Below are 23,679 nucleotides of genomic sequence, written 5' to 3'. Positions count from 1 at the left end.
CTTTCCAGAAAGTCTATATTGGTGAAGAAAAGATCAGACGCAATTTCTAAAGCTCAACTAACGTAGGGTCCGTGTGCATTCCGAGTTGAGTAAGAAGTCGCACTATACTCGAAGTACTGTGGATGCTGTCAAGCTTTACCTAACATGGTGAGTGCATAAAAAGTCAAACACATTTGTCATCATGAGCGATATTCAGGTATGTCTTTATCACTTTGACTTTGCGTAGGTTCTACGGGAGTTTCACTTCATGTATACACACACTGAGGCATGTTGTTTGATTATACCCCTGAGCCTTTCTAGCCATCCCATTAATGTTATCCTTTGTTAACCCCATTTGAGCCTGTATCCATTCTTTGTTTAAACCCGTAAATGTACCCTGCGGCCAAAACACTTCCTTACCCTGTTCGGAGTCAAGTTGATATTATTAAGCTGTGTTGAAATTCTAAGTTTGGGGTAAAACCCCATAACTTTCAAAAACCAAGGTAAGTGCAGAAAAAAAAAAGACAGAATCATCGAGAGAAAAAAAAAAGATAAAAGAAAATAAACTCGAGGGTTCAAAAGAAGCACTGGCCAAAGAAGGGCACTCGGCTGAAAAACAAGAATAGCAAAGAAAAACCCGAGCTATAAAAAAATAATAATAGAGCAAAAGAAATAAAATGAACAAACACAGTGAAAATAATAGTAACATTGACTCCAAACCAAAAACCACTTGTTTCCCTTTTTGTTTGGAATATCCATACCATAACCCAGGCCCCATTACAACCCGAAAGACCTCAAAAAGTGTGTGTTACATGTAGTTGATATGAAAGGAGAAATTATTCAAACTTATGAGTTGATATTGCATATTATGAATTGGGAGTGAAAACACTTTAACCCCGAGAGACTTGGTGAGAGTGTGATGTAAGCTGACAGGTGAAGTGGTACCTCGATGAGGAAGTGCGGCTGAAAACACATTAGGAAAAGCAGGAACTATAAAAGGGAGAGTGAAGACTTTGGCGAAAAGATCTCAGAAGTATCATGGTAAGAATACAAATTTTGGGAAGTGACACTTTGTCGTATAGGACATCACTTGAGGAAAAGCAATGAGCTAAGTTTGGGGTTGTGATCCGTCACCATTTTCACTATATTTTCGTTGCTTATCCGATAAGAAACCATGGATTTTGAGACACTGTGTACGCATTATGGTACCTTTAAAGTTAATTTTCATTCCCGTAAGTTATTTAAGCAATTTTATTAATTATGAGTTTTATTTTGTGTTTTCGTGATTTTATGCTTCGGTTGTCGTGTTTATGCCCTCCAGGTCCACAGAGAAGATCCAATGGACTCAATGTGAGAAAGTGGAAAGTTTTGACATTCAAAAAAAGAAGATTTCCCAGTTCAGGAAGTCTGGCACGACCACCCATGTCACCTGACACGGGCCGTGTCAGAAGGAAGGCCAAGAAAGTACAAGAAATTCCCAAAATAGTGGCCTGCCACGGCCGCCCGTGTCAGGTCACCTGGGGAGGGTCAGCAAGGAAATAACAAGGAAGAGAGCTGAAGATGCATGGACGTTTTGGAGATTTCCACGTTCTGCCAAGGGATTTTCACTATATAAGGAGAGTGTCTACGAGTGAAAAGATCATCTTGGATCGAGGTGAACATAGTATTGTCAGACAAGCAAGGATTACATAGATCAAGAAATTCGGAGAGCGGAAGGTTTTCATGAGCGGAAGCGATTGAAGATCCACGTCATCCAATTACTTGTAATGTGTATTTTTTATCTTGAATTTGTTTTGAACAATATGAGTAGCTAAACCCCTCAATACTAGGGGTGGGTCCCTGACTTAGAATAGTAATGAATGTGAGTATACTTTTGCATTTATAATATTATTCTTACGGTAACCTCTTGATGTGTTTAATGCTTTCTCTTTCGATCCAATTAAGATTGTTTTGTGGTTATCAATTAGGATGGACCGCCATTGATAAGGTTTTTATAAGGTTACTCTGCAGTAGATATCACCTAGGATTAGGGATACCTTGTATGAACCAGAGTGTTCTTGATATAATAAAGCTTAACTTCACCTTAATTTCCTATGGACATAGAAATTAGGGTGATTGATTAAAGGTTTTCTCACCAAGGACTTGGGAGAAAATACCCTTGAGAACTGGTAGTAATTGATATTTGTTGATGCAATAGTGACTCATAGTTGTTACAGGGATAAATCATACACCTTCCCGGGCATTGTTCCTCTTACCTTGCAAACCCTTATTTGCCTTTGCCTTTATTTTTTTAATTTTGAATCTAAAAACCCAAATCATACTTTTTGTTTAATTGAATGATAATTTGAACTCGATATTAACGTGTCGTCCTGAGATCAACATTCAGGGAATTTACCAGTTATTACTATAATAGGCAAAATAGTACACTTGCTATTTTTCTCATCATACATTATCTCAATTCATACTCAAATTGAGGGAAGACGTACCCATAGCAAGGTCGATTGAGGTATTTCCTAAACAAATCATTGTGTACTCTCTCTCTCTCTCTCTCTCTCTCTCTCTCTCTCTCTCTCTCTCTCTCTCTCTATATATATATATATATATATATATATATATATATATATATATATATATATATATATATATATATATATATATAGCAAAGTGACTATGAAACAAGGGATGACTAGAACTCCGATGATGAGGGCATGAGATTGTTTATCAAAAGGTACCAAAGGTACATAAGGAAGAATGGAGTCAAGCACTCTGACAAGAACATAACCATTTCTAGAAGGGTAGCTAAAGCCTCAAAGGAAAATGAGAATAAGAAAGTAAACTTAGGAGTTATTGCTACAATTATGGAGAATTTGGTCACTATAGATCGAAATCTCCTAAGATTAAGAAAGACAAAGAGAAACGATATCATAAGAAATCTACCAAGTCTATAGGAGAATATGTTGCGTGGGAGAGCGCAAGTGATTCCTCAAATGATGAAATCTCTATTTTAAGTGTAGAATTGGCCCGGATTTGTATCATGGAAAATAGAAAGAAGAAGAAAGATGTAAGTCTTTCTAAGCTTGAAACTATTAATGACTTATCTTATCTTCAATTACAAAAAGCCTTTGAAGATATTCATTGAGAGGCCTTAAATGCCTTTAACAAATTAGTGTCACATGAAAAAGTCTTTTTACACTTAGAAGCTAAATTTTTAGAATCCTAAAGGAAGTTAGAAGCTATTAAGAGATCTATGATAGATATTCGAAATGAAAAGAATGATGATAAAAAACCTTCAAGGTTTGGTTGTGAATCTTGCCATGATTAGCAAAAAGAGATAAATCCTCTTCAAGTCAAATTAGACAAATTCTTACAACCAAAGATTGTATTTTATATTAATCCATCAAAGTATGAAAGGTATTTAAACCATTCATATAAGAAGCATAAATTTGTAAAAAAAAGAGTCTAATAGTAAAAGCATATCTCATCAAAACTTATCTTGTCACTATTGTTGCAAGAAAGGTCATACTATTGAAAAATACAAATTTAGAAAACTTTTTGTTCCTAAAGGAGCTTTTCAATGGTTTCCCTAATGCAACCTTGATTTCACTCACTCTCAAGAAGCAAATGAAACCTATTTCCCTTGTTTAATTCTACAAGTTGAATGTCTTGATTCTACGGAGAAGTTATGGTTTCTCGATAGTGGATGTTTAAGATATATGACAGGTGTTGTACCCGTAAATTTGCCCTCCCCTTTCTCACCTATGCATCCAACCATTTGATCAGGAGATGACTTGCATACATTCATAATTTATCCACATGTATCATTCATCATGGATTCAGAAGAAACTTGGGCTCATAAAGCTAAGGTTTACATAGATATCAAAGTCCAAGGGCATGGTCTAACCACATCATCAACATATGGGATGTCAAACCCTAATGAGGGTGGTGAAGGTTTGATTTCAACAAAGGTGTGGCTAGACAATCTAGGGCCTTCAAAGCCCTAATTCCTCAAGGCATGACTTCATGGAGCTTCTGCGGGCCTTATCTTGGTCTCCAAAACCCTAATCATAATATGGGAATCAAATGAACTTGGTGGCTTTATTGTGCACTCATGACCCTTCAATCTTTACCCTTTATCAGTTTTTCTTGGCCTAACCCTTCTTGGGGCATTTGTTTTGGTCCTAAGTCCTTGATTCTATCCATATGGTTGCGGATATGCCTTTGGTCCTAATCATCTGAACATCCAAATTCCTTCCGATCATCTTCTCTAGTATGTAATTTTCATTTCAGTGGTATTTCCTTGCTTTGAGCTCACCTAGTTGTAGTATCTGAAGTAGGGAGTAGAATCCCCATAGTTGTAGGGAGTGATTTACGCCATACACTATTTAATGTAGCTTGCAATCAGATAGGGTTCCTCCTTTTAGATGTGCGATTCGATCAACATAAGGAGTGTTTTCCCATTTCATTTCCATATTCATGATCATCTTGGCTTTGTGCTTCGATTGAGACAGAAATTTTGACCATAAGCCAATACCGGCGCCGATGACGGACGCCAGCACGGTGACCATAATGAATGGACGACGTAGCCACGAGCGCGCGCGGTGAGAGTTTGAACTCTGTTGACTTAGACAAGTCAACAGAGGTGAGAGTACTGGGCTTAAGTTGTTACGGCCCATTAGAATTACTCTTCATACGCCACACATTGCCAATACACCCCCTGATTAGTGAAGGAAATGAAAATTGGCCCTGACCAAGCCCATTAGTACCATTTACTAATTCCTCATGCATTTTCAACCGCACCCCCCTGGTTGGGGTGTTGAGACCTTGATTGGGCTCAAGAAGCCCACTTTCATCTTTATTGTGCATACCCCCCCCCCCCCATTTTTGGACATTTTGTTGAATTTACATAAAAAACAACGTTGGGCTTATCTGGCTGCCCATCAACCTGATTTGGATTCGCACCCCCCAGTTTTTGGTTTTGCTTGTGGAACGAAAACAGCTTTCGGCTCATTCTGAAGCCCATTAACCCAGTTTTGTTTTACAATCCCAGTTTCAACTCACACCTCCATTTTAATTGCTTTTTCTTTTATTTTCTTAATTGTTTTTTTACAATATAATTAGGTCTAATTAGGATTAATTCACATTTTAGAATTTTAATTAGGATTAATTCATATTTTAGAATTTTAATTAGGATTAATTCACATTTTAAAATTTTAATTAGGATTAATTCACATTTTAGGATTTTTCATTAGAATTTAATTAGGAATTTTAATTAGATTGAAATTAGAAACAATTATGCTTTGCTTAAATTTAGAACTTCACTATTCTCAACATTAGGATTAGAATTCAACTTTAGGTTAGAATCCCTTTTAGGCCATGAATAAAATTAGACATATTTTGCAATTGACTATTTTACCCTTTTAGGCTTATTTTGGTATTTTTGTGTTAAAATTGCATGATCCCCTTAGGATTAGAATGTGATCATTTCCTAAAAATTGTAGGACTTAACATAGGCCTTTTAATCAATATTTTGACATGCTCCCTTAGAACTTCTAACTTCTAACTTAGAATGTTCAATCAACTTCTAATGCATGATCCCTTAGGATAGTTTCTAACAATTACTGACTTTGATTAGATCCAAACTTAGTTCCCCATAAAAACAAAACAAAACCCCTGATTAAATTGATCAAAAGCAATTTTAATTAATTAAATCCTTTGAACTTGTATAATCCCACAGTTTAAATTGAGTGACAAAAAGACCCTTGATCACTTAATAAGACTTTTCTTCCAAGATGTGGAGCTCAAGGCCTCAACTCAAGATCTTCGACCAAGGCATCCCTAGTCATACGAAGCAACGAATTATTCAAGCAGATCAAAGATGGCATCTTCAACACTTGTTAAATCAAAGTTAGAAGAGTGTGACAGGAGCCTTAAGTAGTGGAGAAGGAGTGGGACTGGAGTATTCCTACCCCCATTCTGAGTATCTTTGGGTATGGGACGTATGATCCAACGCTCATCGTATTCACCTCTATTCATAGAATTTAGCATAATTTTAACCATACGATTAACAAATCTATCTTCACAAAGAAAAAACAACAAAAAGCAAGGACAACATCAACAACTTATCAATCATGAATCAAATTATACGATACGAGCCTTAAGTAATGGAGAAGGAGTGGGACTGGAGTATTCCTACCCCCATTCTGAGTATCTTTGGTTATGGGACGTATGACCCAACGCTCATTGTACTTACCTGTATTCATAGACTTTAGTACAATTCGAATCTAACGATTGATAAGGTCTTCATTATCAATGCAAGAAACAACTACAAAGACTTTTCTCTCTCCACTTGAAAGTTAGTGTGATTATCATCGTCCAGTAATTATCAAGTCTATCCATTATTCATTCTATGCAATTCTCAATCATTCCATTCAAATCATTTCAATCTCAATCATCCATTTCTTCTTGCCTCCAATCAATTTCTTTTCATCCCTAGTGGGCTGAACTACGAAAGCTCTGATTTCCTCATTGCACGATGAGGGTACGTAGGCAAGAGAACCTAGTTTTGTTCACGAGCTACCTTATTTATAATCCATCCTTCATTTAAATCAATTCTACTTATTTTGCCTTATCAATCATCTTATTTTCAGCCCTAGTGGGCTGAACTACGAAGCTCTGATTTCCTTATTGCACTATAAGGGTACGTAGGCAGGAGAACCCAGTTTCTTCGCGAGCTATCTTATTTATCAACTTATCTTCTCTATCCCATGGATCACTCTCCATTCATTCAATCAATACCATCCTTTTGAGATCAATCATACTTCTCCTTGGACTCCTTGTCCATCCTTGTAGGACGTCCTGATGACAGTCCACCTCTTCAATCGAGAGTTGTTTGGATCTTATCCCAAACACTTAATTCAGTCTTCCTTTTTGGATTTACCTTATAGTGGCGGCCTGCTAGTCCATGTATTGGTAAATGCCTACCTTTCTCTTTGATTAAGAGTATATTCTTCTCTTGGATCCAAGCTACTATCCTGATTTGATCTCGAACTTTCGATTCCCCAACAAGTGACACACAACTCCTTGCACTCCAGTACTACAATCCTTCCTTGACTTGGTGTTTGTCTTGTGAGTCCCTGTTTCTTAGACAGACATCTCTCTCTCTCTCTCTCTTTATTCTCGTAGTTCCGAACTACGATTGCTCTGACTTTCTCATTGCACGATGAGAATACGTAGGTATGAGGATGCGAATCCTTAATGAGCATATTTCTAATTATTCCTCCTTCTCCTTAGGGCATCATTCGTATATTTTACCATCCATTACCTACCTTCGATCATAAACCGTTCACCTAGTGACATATTGTCTCTTTGACATCGAGATACACTTTCTTTGAAATTCCATATACACCCTTTTAGGATGCCTAACGAATAGTCCGTATTTCATACCTAGAGTTGTTTGGCTCTCATCCCAAACATTTAATTCCTTCTTTTTTTGACAAAACCCTATAGTGGTGGCCTGCTAGTCCATGTATCGGTTAACGTTGTTTCCCTTTATGGTAGAAATCTCACTTCTCTTATGGATTCCAATACACTTTCACTTTTCGATTTCAAACAATACTTATTCAGTCAAGTGTTACCAAGTTCTTCTATTTTGTGACTTCGATCACTTCATTCCGTTCATCCCATGATACATTCGTGTATTATATTCTTTCACTCCATGTGATATACCTATTCTTTGAGCCAAATACATTATACCTTTGTGCTCCATCTTGTACCTCCATGTGAACCAAGAGTTGTTTAGCTCTCATCCCAAACACCGAATTCCTTTCTTTTCGGTTGTTCTAGTACAATGATATAAGTGCGCTACGCCCCCACTTGTTGGTTCATATCTGTTTAATCTTTGGTTCACGTCTTCACCCCTTTTAGGAGTTCAAACAACACTATTATTTGGCTCAAATCATACCTTCTATCACACTTCTTTCCACCTCCTGCCTCTAGTTCCTTGAACTACGAAGCTTTAAATTCCTCATTGCACTATGAGGATACGTAGGCATGAGGGCCCTAATCCTCACCGAGCACTTTATCTATTTTCCTTCCTTTTCCCTCATCCTTTGTGAGTAATCTTTAGCTAACACCTATTCGAGCGAGAACACTCGAAATGATTCCCCTGGAGTACCATGGATGTTTGGGGTGCTAATACCTTCCCCTTGTATAACCGACTTCCTTACCCAATATACCTCTTTCCCCCAGGTTTTATCGATGTTTTCCTTTCCATTTGGGGATAAATAAAGTTCCATGGCGACCCTGTTTTATGTTCGAGCATGTGATACGTTCGGGTATATTTCCGCTAGCTTCAACAGGTAACATATCTCTATTCATTGACTTTGTGCCAAAGAAGAAGAGTTTTGTTACTTATGGAGATAACAACACGGGAGAAATACTTGGAAAAGTTAGTGTAGGTAATCCCTCATCTACTAGTATCTATGATGTTATGTTAGTTGATGGTCTTAAACATAACCTCCTTAGCATTAGTAAACTATGCGACAAGGGATTTAAAGTTAATTTTACAAAATCTTGTTGCTTGTTTGGACAAAATGAAAAGAAAGATTGTATGTTTAAAGGCTTGATGGATGATAACACTTATATGCTTAACTTAGATGATGTATACTTGAATGGAACTAAGTCTCTAGTGACCATAAGTGAAAACTCTTGGTTATGGCATAAATGCTTAGCTCATGTTAATTTTGATTTACTAAACAAAGTAACTTCAAAAGATTTAGTAATCGATCTACCAAAAATAAAATTTTCAAAAGACCATCTATGTGACGCATACCAAATGGGTAAGCAAACGAGAGTCTCATTTAAATCAAAAAACATTGTTTTTACTTCAAAAACTCTTGAGCTTCATTACATTGCATGGAACTATCTCATACAACCATGTGCTCATGCATGCTATTTTTTAAGGAAAATTGCCAAAATCAAAATTGGTTGATCACATGAATATAATTCCAATTCCAATGTGTGCATGGGTTGATTTTGAGTGAATTTGGGCCTTCATCGTGCACTGTTCACGTGGGTTTTTCATGCATGAGGTGAAAATGATAATTTGTGCATACACCTTATATCCTTCTAATCTCATTTAGCTTTGGCCTAATCATGATTTTTGATTAATTAGCAGGTGGTATATAATGTTAATTGTAACTGCATTGCTCAGAACACACAATTTCAGATCTAGAAATCCATTTTTCACTCTCAATTTTCTCTTGATCGATTTTCCAATTTCCACACATAAACCTGGAATTTTCTTGCACAAACATGAACATGGAGTGCTTTTGAGTGTGATTCAACGTGTGTTTGGTGAATTTCTGCTCAGATTCATGCATACCAATAGCTTGAAGGTGTCAATGGAAATTTCAAATTGAGCTGGTTTCAAGCCTTTTCACGTGCTGTTTCTCGCATATAACTTCAGTGGAGCTCAAAGGAGGTGAATCTGGAGATTGCTAGCGCTGGAAACCACTGTTGACATCCACTACTCTCCAAGAAGGTTGGAAATCGAACCTCCTATTTCTTGTTTTTATTGCCATAGTTGTGTAGGTCTTCTCTCCCTGATCATGCTGATATGAATATTTTTAAAAATGGTTGAGTATTGGCTAAGTTATGCTTAATTAAAGTTTGACATGTTTACATGTTTTTGTTCGATTCTCTTTAATCATGATGAATTAGCTTTAGATAATGGTTGATCTGGATTCCTTGTTGAAAGAGCTTTAAAATGATGTTAAGTTTGACGAAATCTGGAAAAAAAATTGTTGATTGACTACTATTCATCATCGTCTTCATGAGGAAGACGATGTTCTTCATCCTAGCGACGGTCTTGTGTCCGCCTGGTTATTGTACATGTGGCGCTAGGGTTCTTGATGAAGAACACGCCCAGGCCTGGTTTAATCCATGTTCCCCCCCCTTCGATCCTAGCCTAGCGTGTTTCTGCTTCTTTTTTTCATTTTAATGTCACTTATCCAAAACGGCGTCGTTTTGGGGATGCGGTGGAATTTCATTATTTCATTTTTATTATTTCTTCATGATTTGCAATTTTCATTTCATTTTATACATGTTACTTCAAAAAACCATAAAAAATAGAATCATAGTCCAAATCACCTCCAATTTTTTTCCACATAATCCTTGAAATGTCTAGAATTTTATGGTGTTGATTGTATGATTTTATCATTGCTGGAAATTAAATTGTGTTGCATTCTTTGAACATGTGTACATTTGGACCTTGCTTCATTCTTTCTATCATAAAATGTTCAATATTGATCCAAATGCTCTGAAATTTTGCATGATGTTTCTTGACATGTTTGTGGATTTATGTGATTTTATTTGGCATTTTTTGCTATTGGCTTCACTGTTTTATACACATGTTTGCATAGTGTGACAATTTGTATCACATAATTGGATGATCAACTTGTGCATTTTCATTTCCATATCAAATGATCTCTGTTGATTCTGATTTTTTTATGATGATTGCATGGGATGTGTTGTATGCTCATGATTTTTTCCAAAATGGTTTGATGCATTTCTGATTTAATGTGCATTTTCACACTTGTATGCCCAATTGATGACCATGTTGTGTGTCTTTGCCATATTTTGTTCACCATATGACTTTGCTTGATGATTTTGATTTGGTCCTTTTTAGGATTTGTTCTTACTTGATTAAATGTGATTCATGTTGAATATCAAGTTCTATTTTGGCTTTTTGATCCACTTTTGACCCTAGGCTTTGACCTAGTGGTTTGGACTTACATTTTGAGTTGTGAATTTCAGGTTCAAGTATGCATCTCCATGATTGATGTTGCTTCTTCATTTGAGCTTTTTCATTTGTTATTGTTGGCTAACACTTGTCTGTTTTGTAGGCTTTGATGATAGTTCACTTGAGTGTTTGCCTTATGGCTTACTCATAGTGCATATTGGATTGTCTGTCTGTTGAGATCTATTAACCATTGTCTGTTTGTCTGAGCACTGTACTGATTATTTGGTTGTTTACACAGGTACCTAAGTTGCTTTAAGTTCATTTGAACTTTGCTTTGCTTGTGGTTGGCATACCACCTAGGTAATGACCTCTGACTTCATGTAGTCTGGAAGACCTGTCATGTTACTTTGGCAGGCACCTGTCTGAAGCCCCCCTTAAGAGGCAATGTTTGTGGTTGTTTACCTTTGTGCCTTGTACATTCAAAGACCTCCTAAGTGAATAGGCATTGGCAGATAAAAGGGATGTGCAATCCATCCCCTGCTATTCAGTTATGTCTTTCATCTTGCTCACACCATGTGTTGATGCACTTTGAATAAAAACCCAAAATCTTGTTGTTTCAGTCATGTGGAGTAGAGTTCCTGATTCTGGACTCCCACACTTTCATTGTTTGAAGCTCTCCCAGGCCAGGGATAAGAGCTATGAGATCATACCCTCATTCCCATTTCATCTGCTTCACCCTAACTCTCAATGTTAGGGTTAAGAGCTAACAACACCCTTTTCCAGTTGGTTTGTTTGTCGAGGTTGATATGACCCCTTGACTAAAGCCCAGCCTTGTATGAGCCACTTGTTTGCATATAGTGTGTGTGCTTGCTCTCTTGTGCTTGTGATTACTCATGTGCTGTTTAGGATAGCTTGCTTCCTGTGCAAGTTAGGATTATAGACCTCAACATAGGGATCGTATGCATGACAACTTCTAGGCTCAAGTCGTAGTCTCCCTAGTAGCTTGTTATCTCCCTAGTCTCTGGTTAGGATAGAAGTTCTTTCCCTGTTAAGGGGAACTACGTCGCCCTGATCCTCATGCCAGATGAGGTACGTAGGCAGGAGATGAGTAGATCTCTCCGGGCGCCCTTTTTCTTTTTCAACCCTCTTGTTTGCTTGTTGGAGTCTGACATAAGTCCAGCGATTGGCAGTCGGTTTCCTGTGTGGGTTTGTTTGTGTGGAGTCTGACGTAAGTCCAGCGATTGGCAGTCGGTTTCCTGTGTGGGTTTGTTTGTGTGGAGTCTGACGTAAGTCCAGCGATTGGTAGTCGGTTTCCTGTTTGTGTTTTATTTGGCATGCGTTAGTCGAGCTACGAGTGCTCTGATTCTTCCTCTAGTTAGAGAAGATACGTATGCATAGGATGCGACATCCTAGCGAGCACGTTTCCCCTGTCCCCGAACTACGTCGACTCTGATGTTTGTGTCTGACAAACTACGTAGGCCCAGGATGCGATATCCTGCCGAGTCCGTTTCCTCCGTCTTTCATCCGTGTCTCCTTCCAGTGTGTGTGCAGTTTTTGAGCAGTTATCTAGCAACCTTTCTTCTATTCTTTCTGAGCGTGGATCCCGTCGAGTACGACGGATGCGTAGGGGTGCTAATACCTTCCCTTCGCATAACCGACTCCCGATCCTATCAATCTCTTTCGGCTTTGTTTCTTTTTCCCGCCGGTTTTTCGCGTAATGCGACAGCTGGCGACTCTGCTGGGGAGATCCCGAGAAGTTGACCTACTGCTGGTCCATCTTCCCTAAGCTAGTCAATCTTAGCGCTCTTTAGGATAGGGTTTGGTTGCTTTTACTATTTTATTTATTGCATTTATGATTATGCTGTGGTTGTATATGTTTGCATTTATGTTTGCACGCATCATACTTTCATTGTGCTGGCTGTGTGTCTGTCTCTCTGTGGGGTGGGAGTTACAAGAGGTAAAAGGCCCAATACCCAGGCTATGAATGAACTCTAGGATACCTAGGAATAGAGTGATTCATGGGAAGCGGGTGGTATGGCGCCACTTAGCGGAACATGGCATCACGAGCAGTTCAGATCCTGAGGGGGTATTATCGTTGCATACATCTGGTGTGTACATGATGATATTCTTGAAAGGGTTGTTTATCCTGCGTTTCTCTTGACCTTACCCTGGCATAGATGACACCCGTGAGTGGGGAGGGAATGAATCATTACAGGTACCGTTGGTGACTGTATCTGTTGGTGACTCTTGTTTTTTGTTAGTGACTTGGTTCTGAAGCATGGGTTTCATATGACTTTGATTTGTGGGTTCCGGTTCCGATGCCGAAGTTCTGATCCTGTGCTCCGTGATACACAACCAACCAGTCATGTTTGCATCATTTGCATCATAGCATGTTTATTTTCAAAAAAATAATGCAATAAAAAAAAATAATAAAGAAGAAGAAAAAGAAAAAAGCTAATCTCCTCATGCATATCATTTCTCAGGTTCATTCAGGAGTTTGTTCACTGTGAGAGATGGAAACCATTCCAGAGTTGAAGAGGAAGACTTGCACCTACAGTTTTCACCGTGAGCCATTGACACCTTTGGTAGAGTTGAGCAATCTTGTGGCCGGCGGTAATCAGAAGGTGTTTGATGATCAGTATGGGGATGTTCTGATGTTGTTGAAGATGATGGTTGACCCAGTACCGTTGCAGACTCTCCTACAGTTGTATGATCCAGAGCTCCGCTGCTTTACCTTTCAGGATTATCAGTTAGCTCCCACTCTTGAAGAGTATTCTATCCTGATGAATGTCCCGATCAGATATCAGGTTCCCTTCTTAGATGTGCCAAAGGAGGTTGATTTCAAGGTTGTTGCTAAGACTCTTTATTTGAGTATCAAAGAAGTGAGTGACAATTGGAAGTCGAGTGGTGATGTCGTGGGTTTGTCCTTGAAGTATTTGGTGAGAATGGCTAAGGAAGAGGCGAAGAAAGGAAATTGGGAAGCTTTCAATGCTCAGTTGGCTATCATGATCTATGGAGTTGTGTTGTTCCCGAGCATGCCTGATTTTGTGGATCTTGCTGCTATCACTATTTTCATTGGAGGAAACCCGGTTCCTACCTTGTTAGCTGACACTTATTATGCTATACACAGCAGGCATGGCAAGGGTGGAGCTATTAGGTGTTGTCTCCCATTGCTGCTCAGATGGTTCTTGTCTTTCCTGCCAACCGATGGACCTTTTGTGGATACTCAGAACACTCATAAGTGGACTCAGAGGATCATGTCTCTCACATCCTATGACATCAGGTGGCAAGCTTACAAGCTTAATGTGCGTAATGTCATTATGAGTTGTGGAGAGTTTCGTAATGTGCCACTCATAGGGACTAAGGGTTGCATCAATTACAACCCAGTTCTTTCTCTTCGTCAGTTGGGATTTGTTATGAATGGAAGACCACTAGATGCGGAGATAGCTGAGAGTGTGTATTTTGAGAAGCGGAGTGACCCTGCTAGATTAGAGTAAGTGGGAAGAGCTTGGAAGAACATTGGTGTCAAGGATGGAACTGTGCTAGGGAAGAAGTTTGCAGTTGCTATGCCTGCTTACCTTGATTGGGTCAAGGAGAGAGTTGAGACTTTGTTGTTACCCTATGATAGGATGGAGCCATTGCAAGAGCAACCACCTTTAATCCTTTCTGAGAATATGCCTGCTGAGCACTACAAACGAGCTTTAATGGAGAATCGTCGGTTGAAAGAGAAGGAACAAGACATCCAGATGGAGCTTTACAAAGCCAAAGCTGATAAGTTGAACTTGGCTCATCAACTCAAAGGCAAGGCATGCAAGGTGAAGATGCTACCAGATTGAAGAGCAAGAAGAGGTCTTATGAGGAGATAAAGACATTGTTGAATGAAGAACACCGTGAGCGCTTGAGGTTGCAAAGAACGGAAGCCAATTACCAGAAGAAGATACGAGACTTGGAAAAGCAGCTTAAAGACAAGGATATTCAGTTGAAGAAGGAGGTAGACCTGAGGCATGCATCAGAGAGCCAGCTTGGAGAAGAAGTTGTGGAGCTCAGAAGACAACTGAAGGAGAAGCTCACTCCTTTGCCTGAGTGTTCAGAGTGTGACCTGTTGATAGACCAGTGCCAGTATCTGAAGACTCTCATTCCTGGAGGACGATTTTCATAGATAGTATCTGTTGTTTATGTTGAGAATCACCTTCAGGATTGTTGGATGGGATTTATTGTTGTACTCCGATCCTGTGGATCTTTGCTTGAATTATGTTGTATGATCCTTGTTGCTCATGTCTATGGATGAGGTTGTTGATGTTTCACCTTGTGCTCATTATCCTGTGTAGTTCGCTTCTTTGTTGTTCATATTGCAGGTTGCCATTTCTTGAAAGATGAATTAGGCTCTTGAATGCCTGAGAAATGAACATATCATATGCATCATACGCATCATAAGCATCATACACATATCATCTTGCATTACAGGTGTTCTTGAACAAGACTTCTCACTCTGGTTCCTGTTTTAGGCAGGATTGTTGATCAACGTCCGCACCGCTACGCTACGAGACTGAATCAACAGAGGAATATGGATCAAGTTCAAGCTGAGTTGGCTGAGATGAGGGTTAACATGGCCCAGTTTATGAATATGATGCAAGGGGTTGCGCAAGGTCAAGAGGAACTTCGAGCCCTGGTCCAGAGACAGGAAGTTGTGATTCCACTGGTCAACCGTGCTTCACCAGAGGGGGTCCCTGTTAATGAAGCTGCTGCTACTATTCCCGTCAATAACTATGTCGTGGGTGATGAGTTGAGGGGTATCAGAATTAATGGACAACCTCTTGCTGCAGAGACTGTCAATGTCAGAGCAACCCGTGCTCCAGTTCATCATACTGCTTCGTTGGTTGACAGACAGGAAGATATGTTTACACTTCTCAGTGATGAAGACGATGTGGGAAGAATTGAAGAGAGGGATAGGAAGGTTGATGCCCTAGCTGAGAAGATCCGAGCCATGGAGTGTTAGAACTCTTTGGGGTTTGATGTAACGAATATGGGTTTGGTGGATGGACTGAGAATTCCCTACAAATTCAAGGCGCCATCCTTTGACAAATATAATGGCACTTCTTGTCCTCGCACCCATGTGCAGGCTTATTACAGAAAAATCTCCGCATACACTGACGACGAGAAGATGTGGATGTACTTTTTCCAGGATAGCTTGTCTGGAGCTTCCTTGGACTGGTACATGGAGTTGAAGAGGGAATCCATTAGAAGCTGGAGGGATTTGGGTGAAGCCTTCTTGAGGCAGTACAAGCATAATATGGATATGGCTCCGAGCCGAACTCAGTTACAGAGCTTGTGTCAGAAGTCTGGTGAAAGCTTCAAGGAGTACGCCCAGAGGTGGCGTGAGTTAGCTGCAAGGGTGCAACCTCCGATGCTGGAGAGGGAGTTGACCGATATGTTTATTGGAACACTGCAGGGTGTGTTCATGGACCGGATGGGGAGCTGCCCGTTTGGTAGTTTCTCTGATGTGGTTATTTGTGGAGAGAGGACAGAGAGCCTTATTAAAGCAGGGAAGATTCAGGATGCGGGTCCCTCGTCTTCTAGTTCAAAAAAGCCATTTTCTGGGGCACCCCGAAGGAGGGAGGGGAAGACTAATACTGTGCAACACAGGAGGAATGTGAACAGAGGACATTATCGCCAGGTTGCTGTTGTGACTATCCCAGCACCCCAACATCAACCTCAGCAACAACAGAGAGGACAACAACATCAACAACAACAACAACAACGTCCGTTTCAGCCGAGACAGAGAATGCCGGATCGTCGTTTCGACCCGTTACCTATGACATACGCTGAGTTGCTTCCCGAATTGCTCAGATTGGGGTTTGTTGAATTGCGTACTATGGCTCCTTTGACGAAGATACCTGCTGGGTATGATGCCAACGTTCGTTGTGACTTCCATTCCGGTGCACCAGGGCACCATATTGAGAATTGTCGGGCTTTTCATCATAAGGTCCAAGATCTGATTGACGCTAAAACAATCAACTTTGCTCCTGTTCCGAATGTTGTGAACGACCCTATGCCTCAACATGGTGTACCCATGGTGAATAATGTGGAAGGTGAGGAGGCCTTAGACTTGGTAGTCAATGTTGATGAGGTTCAGACGTCGCTGTTTGTTGTGAAAGAGCGTCTGTTGAAAGGGGGAGTGTTCCCGGGCTGTGATGAAGGTTGTTCATACTGTGAGGAATCAGAGAATGGTTGTGAAAAGTTGAGAAGAGGTATCCAGGGTCTGATTGATGAAGGTTGCCTGCAGTTTACTCGGGCTGTAAAAGATCGTGGAATGGTGTCAATTGTCACCATTTATTTCAAACTGTCCGAGGGTCCTGGACGTGCCCCAAGAAATGTTAATGCACCCACAACCGTTGGTACTCCTGTTACCATATCTGCTCTAGTAACTGTTGGTGCTCCCACTACTATTGTTGCTTCTGATAGAAGATCTGTTGAGAATAGTAGAGCAGTGTCGTGGAGATATGATAATGCTTACCGCAACAACAGAAGGGTAGAAAGTCAGGTCAGACCGGTGAATCAGGCTCCAGTGACAATTGGTGTGCCAGCTAAAACTCCTATAACTGTTGGTCCGGTTGTGGACAATGTGGGAGGACCTGGGGGTTTTACAAGAAGTGGTCGTCTGTTTGCGCCATAGACTTTGAGAGATAACAATGCTGAGGCTCTTGCCAAAGCAAAAGGTAAGCAAGCTGTTGTTGAGGAAGAAGGACCTGTGCAGAAGGAGGTGCCTGAAGGATCTTTTGAGAAAGATGTGGAGGAGTTTATGAAGATTATTAAGAAGAGTGATTATAAGACTGTGGATCAGCTGAATCAAACTCCGTCCAAAATCTCTATCCTCTCATTGTTGCTGTGCTCTGAGGCACACCGTAATGCCTTGCTGAAAATGTTGAATCTGGCCTACGTGCCTCAAGAGATTTCTGTCAATCAACTTGAGGGTGTCATTGCGAATGTGATCACAAGGCACAGTTTAGGGTTCACAGACTTGGATTTGACGCCTGAAGGCCGTAATCATAACAAAGCCCTGCATATCACTATGGAGTGTAAAGGCGCAGTATTGTCGCATGTGTTAGTGGATACTGGCTCGTCTTTGAATGTGTTGCCCAAGAAGATTTTGAGCAAGATTGATGTTGAAGGGGTTGTCCTCACGCCGAGTGATCTCATTGTTCGTGCATTTGATGGATCCAAACGGTCTGTTTTTGGTGAAGTCACGTTGCCCGTGAAGATTGGTCCGGAATTTTCGATATTGTCTTCTATGTGATGGACATTCAACCAGCATATAGTTGCTTATTGGGGCGTCCCTGGATACATGGGGCTTGGCAGTTTCGTCAACTCTCCATCAGAAGCTGAAGTATGTATGGAATGGTTAGGTTGTGACTGTGTGCGGCGAGGAGGACATTCTGGTGAGTCATTTATCTTCCTTCAAATATGTGGAGATGGATGGCGAGATCCATGAAACTCTGTGTCAAGCGTTTGAGACCGTTGCTCTTGAGAAGGTGGCTTTTGCTGAGCAGAAGAAGTCAGGTGCCTCAATTGCATCATACAAGCAAGCTGTGGAGGTTGTCAAATCTGGCAATGCAGAAGGATGGGGCAAGATGGTTGACATGCCTGTGAAAGAAGACAAATTCGGTATTGGCTACCAACCTCTTCAGGCAGAGCAGGGTGTTCAGAAAGGGCCGAGTACCTTCACCAGCGCTGGGTTGATGAATCATGGTGACGTCTTTGCAGCCGGTAGTAAAGATGGTGACAGTGATTATGATGTGGACAACTGGGTGCACCCGTGTGCTCCAGGGGAGTCAATCAACAATTGGACGGCTGAAGAAGTGGTCCAAGTTACTCTTCAGACAGAGTAATTTTCTTTTGTTTCTCATTTTGCACAAAACCCTACGTTCTGCCCAAGGCTTAGTGGTTCATTGTAGAGCCTCATGATGTTTTCAATGATATCATTAATAAAGGACGTTTTGCAAACAATTTTGTGCTCACTGTCTTTCTGTTTTTGTTTTTCATTTTTCAAAACAATAAAAATGGCAATGTTTTTGTTTTTGTGACTTTTCTTGAACTCTTTTCTAAAATAAAGCATTAAACATGCAGAATCGATCTTACGGACTCCACTATAAACAGATCTGTTATGGCTCAGTATGATTTCAATAATCCCATCTACCAAGCTTAAGAGGAGAGTGAGGAAGATTGTGAACTCCCTAAATAACTGGTCAGATTATTGAAGCAGGAGGAAAGGGTCATCCAACCTCATCAGGAAGAGTTGGAAATTATTAACCTTGGTACTGAGGACGCCAAAAGAGAGATCAAAATCGGGGCTGCTTTGAAGGAGGATGTCAAGAGAGGGCTGATTGAAATGCTGAGAGAATATGTAGAGATATTCGCCTGGTCGTATCAAGATATGCCTGGGTTGGATACAGATATTGTGGTGCACAGGCTACCTCTCAGAGAAGATTGTCCTTCGGTAAAGCAGAAGCTTCGCAAAACCAGTCCTGATATGGCTGTAAAGATTAAAGAAGAGGTTCAGAAGCAGTTGGATGCAGGTTTTCTGGCAGTTACCAATTATCCCCCTTGGGTGGCCAACATCGTACCCGTGCCGAAGAAGGATGGTAAAGTCAGGATGTGTGTCGATTACCGGGATTTAAACAGAGCCAGTCCGAAAGATGACTTCCCATTACCTCACATTGATGTATTGGTTGATAATACGGCTCAATCCTTGGTTTTCTCTTTCATGGATGGATTTTCTGGCTATAATCAGATCAAGATGGCGCCAGAAGACATGGAAAAGACGACGTTCATTACACCTTGGGGCACGTTCTGCTATAAGGTGATGCCATTTGGGCTGAAGAATGTCGGTGCTACCTATCAGAGGGCTATGACGACTCTCTTTCATGACATGATGCACAAAGAAATTGAAGTGTACGTGGATGATATGATTGCGAAGTCGCAGACAGAAGAGGAGCACTTAGTAAACCTGCAGAAGTTGTTTGAAAGACTGAGAAAATTCAAACTGAGGCTGAATCCAAACAAGTGTACGTTTGGGGTGAGATCCGGAAAGCTGTTAGGCTTCATTGTCAGTGAGAAAGGGATTGAGGTTGATCCAGCAAAAGTGAAAGCTATACAAGAAATGCTTGAACCGAGAACAGAAAAAGAGGTTCGTGGTTTCTTAGGCAGATTGAACTACATCTCACGGTTCATATCTCACCTAACTGCCACGTGTGAACCGATATTCAAATTGCCGAGAAAAGATCAAGCAATCAGGTGGAATGATGACTGTCAAAAAGCTTTTGATAAGATAAAAGAGTATTTGCAGAAACCTCCAATCCTTATACCTCCAGTTCCTGGGAGGCCTCTGATAATGTATCTTTCAGTGACTGAGAACTCGATGGGGTGTGTATTGGGACAGCATGACGAGTCTGGTCGAAAAGAGCATGCTATATACTACCTTAGCAAAAAGTTTACCGATTGTGAAATAAGATATTCGCAGCTCGAGAAAACTTGTTGTGCTTTGGCCTGGGCTGCTCGCCGACTGAGACAGTATATGTTGAACCATACTACCTTGTTGATTTTTAAGATGGATCCAGTGAAGTACATCTTTGAGAAGCCGGCTCTCACCGGGCGTGTGGCTCGTTGGCAGATGATTTTAACAGAGTATGATATCCAGTACACGTCACAGAAGGCCATTAAAGGTAGTATTCTGTCAGACTACCTTGCCGAGCAACCGATTGATGACTATCAGCCGATGATGTTTGAATTCTCTGATGAAGACATCATGTATCTAAAGATGAAAGATTGTGAAGATCCTCTTGTCGAGGAAGGACCGGATCCTGATGACAAGTGGACATTGATGTTTGATGGGGCTGTGAATGTGAATGGTAACGGTGTTGGGGCAGTGCTTATTAATCCTAAAGGTGCACATATACCTTTTTCTGCCAGACTGACTTTTGACGTAACCAACAACGAGGCTGAGTATGAGGCTTGTATCATGGGGATTGAAGAAGCCATCGATCTAAGGATCAAAACTCTGGACATCTATGGAGATTCCGCTCTGGTGATTAATCAAGTCAATGGAGATTGGAATACTCACCAGCCGCATTTGATTCCTTATCGAGATTACACCAGAAGAATCCTGACTTTCTTCAAGATAGTGAAATTGTATCATGTGCCCCGAGATGAAAATCAGATGGCTGATGCCTTGGCTACTTTGTCCTCTATGATCAAAGTCCATTGGTGGAATCATGTGCCACATGTTGCGGTGAATCGACTCGAGAGGCCTGCGTATGTGTTTGCAGCCGAGTCTGTTGTTGATGAGAAGCCGTGGTACTATGATATCAAGAATTTCCTCAAGAGTCAGGAGTATCCTGAAGGAGCGTCAAAGAACGACAAGAAGACCCTGAGAAGGCTAGCTGGAAGCTTTTATTTGAATCAGGATGATGTGTTGTACAAGAGGAACTTCGACATGGTTCTGCTCAGATGCGTGGATAGACACGAAGCAGACATGTTGATGCAGGAAGTGCACGAAGGATCTTTCGGTACCCATGCTGGTAGTCATGCAATGTCCAAGAAGTTATTGAGAGCCGGTTATTACTGGATGACTATGGAATCCGATTGTTTCAAATACGCTCGGAAGTGCCATAAATGTCAGATCTATGTTGATAAGGTGCATGTACCACCAAGCCCTCTGAATATCATGAATTCGCCTTGGCCGTTCGCGATTTGGGGCATCGATATGATCGGGAAGATTGAACCTACTGCTTCTAATGGGCATCACTTCATCTTGGTTGCGATTGATTACTTCACCAAGTGGGTAGAAGCAGCTTCCTATGCTAATGTTACCAAGCAAGTCGTTGTCCGGTTCATCAAGAAGGAGATTATCTGTCGTTATGGGGTTCCCGAAAGAATCATTACTGACAATGGTTCGAATCTCAATAACAAGATGATGAAAGAACTTTGTAAAGATTTCAAGATTGAACATCACAATTCTTCTCCTTACAGACCGAAGATGAATGGTGTTGTAGAGGCGGCAAACAAGAATATTAAGAAGATTGTGCAAAAGATGGTCGTGACGTACAAGGATTGGCATGAGATGTTGTCTTTCGCTTTGCATGGGTACCGTACCTCAGTACGTACGTCGACCGGGGCAACCCCTTACTCCCTGGTGCATGGTATGGAAGCATTCCTACCTGTTGAAGTGGAGATTCCTTCTCTGAGAGTCCTGTTGGATGTCAAGCTTGACGAAGCTGAGTGGATTCGAACAAGGTTTAATGAATTGAGCCTTATCGAAGAGAGCCGGTTAGCAGCTGTGTGCCATGGGCAATTGTATCAGAGAAGGATGAAGAAAGCCTTTGATCAGAAAGTGCGTCCTCGAAGCTATCAGCCAGGTGATCTAGTTTTGAAGAGGATCCTTCCTCCCGGTACAGATAACAGGGGCAAGTGGACTCCGAATTATGAAGGTTCGTATGTTGTTAAGAAGGTCTTCTCCGGTGGAGCCTTGATGCTTACAACTATGGATGGTGAAGATTTTCCGTCCCCTGTTAACTCAGATGTAGTCAAAAAATACTTCGCATAAATTGACTCGCTGGACAAAAAGAATAAAAGAGTCCAGGCAAAAAAGGGCATCCCGGCGAACCAAGAAAAAAGAAAGAGGTTCGGGAAAAAGTTAGGGATAAAGAATGAAAAGAATATGTACACCCGGTAAGTCGAAAACCCGCAAGGGCGGCTTAGGCAAAAATGGGTAACCCGATCGATTGAAAACCTGAAAAGGCGATCTAGGCAAAAGAGGGATTAAAGCGAAGACTACAGTCTGAGTTATCTGTACTTCATCGCGCTTCATCGTCTACCATCTCGAAGGATGTGATCGGTCCAGTCATTCTTCTCAGAAAGCAAGGAATTTGGGGGAAGATTGAGGATCTGTGAGTCATAACAGAATTGGGAAATAGTGGATGTCGTGTTCACATTGCCAATAGGATAGTTTATTTCCTTTCGTGCGCAATTACCTCTTTCTAGGAATTGCTTCCTGATGTATTTGCCTTTTCAGGCCCATTTTCAATCAATAAAAGTCGTTATTCAGATAAATTGCTCTCTTGTTTTTATTTTACTATTTTGTTTGCAAAAACGTCCGAATTTTTGATAAACATTGCATAAAAAAAATACATGAAGGCTAGACAATAACGTGCAAAAAGATAAAACATTGGAAAATCATTTTGAATGTTGAGTACACTTGGGTGTATCTTGCCCATACAATCCCCTGGGGCATGTTTGCCTCGCTGTTTTGCAGGTTATTACCTTTGATTCCTGGCTGAAGCAGATAAGCCAGGGTTTGTTCAGCAATGTTTCAACATTGTCCAGTAGTGTGAAGAGTTGGGTTGTCTGAAGCAAGTTCAGGACTTGTCTCCCCAGCGTATTCGAGAGCAGGGATTCCTTAGCAGAGAAGAGGACGTTTCCCCAACAAGTCTGAAAACTATTAGAACTGTTCTTCCCCAGCAGTCAGGTCTAAAGTACTGTGATCCCCAGCAGGGTTGTTAATGTTCTCTAGTAATTTCGAAGTGGGTAGTTGTCCCAGCAGAGGTTTGCGTTGATGGTTTTCCCCAGCGAAGTCCCCGAGCGGATCAGGTTCGGTGAAAATTATCCCCAGTAGAGGTGAGCATTGGTTGTTTCCCCTAGCGGAGTCCCCAAGTGGATCGGATTCAATGAAAGTTGTCCCCGGTGGGATTTATCTTTTGTCCAACAGCGATGCTAGTCCCCAACACGTTTGAGAGGTTGGTGTGTTCCCTAGCCAGAGGCTCCCCAGTTGACTTGGTTTCTCTGTCGTCCCCAGAGTATCAGATCAGCAAAGCACCCCCAGCAGTGTGTATCCCCACGGAGTTGGAGGATCAGATCGGAATTGTGTGCTCAGCGGAGCGACCAGCTTTCCCTAGCGGGAGTTTTCT

The sequence above is a fragment of the Lathyrus oleraceus genome, chromosome 5 (assembly GCF_024323335.1).
Source record: "Lathyrus oleraceus cultivar Zhongwan6 chromosome 5, CAAS_Psat_ZW6_1.0, whole genome shotgun sequence".
NCBI classification, from domain to species: domain Eukaryota; kingdom Viridiplantae; phylum Streptophyta; class Magnoliopsida; order Fabales; family Fabaceae; genus Lathyrus; species Lathyrus oleraceus.
Note: the sequence above shows the minus strand (reverse complement) of the source record.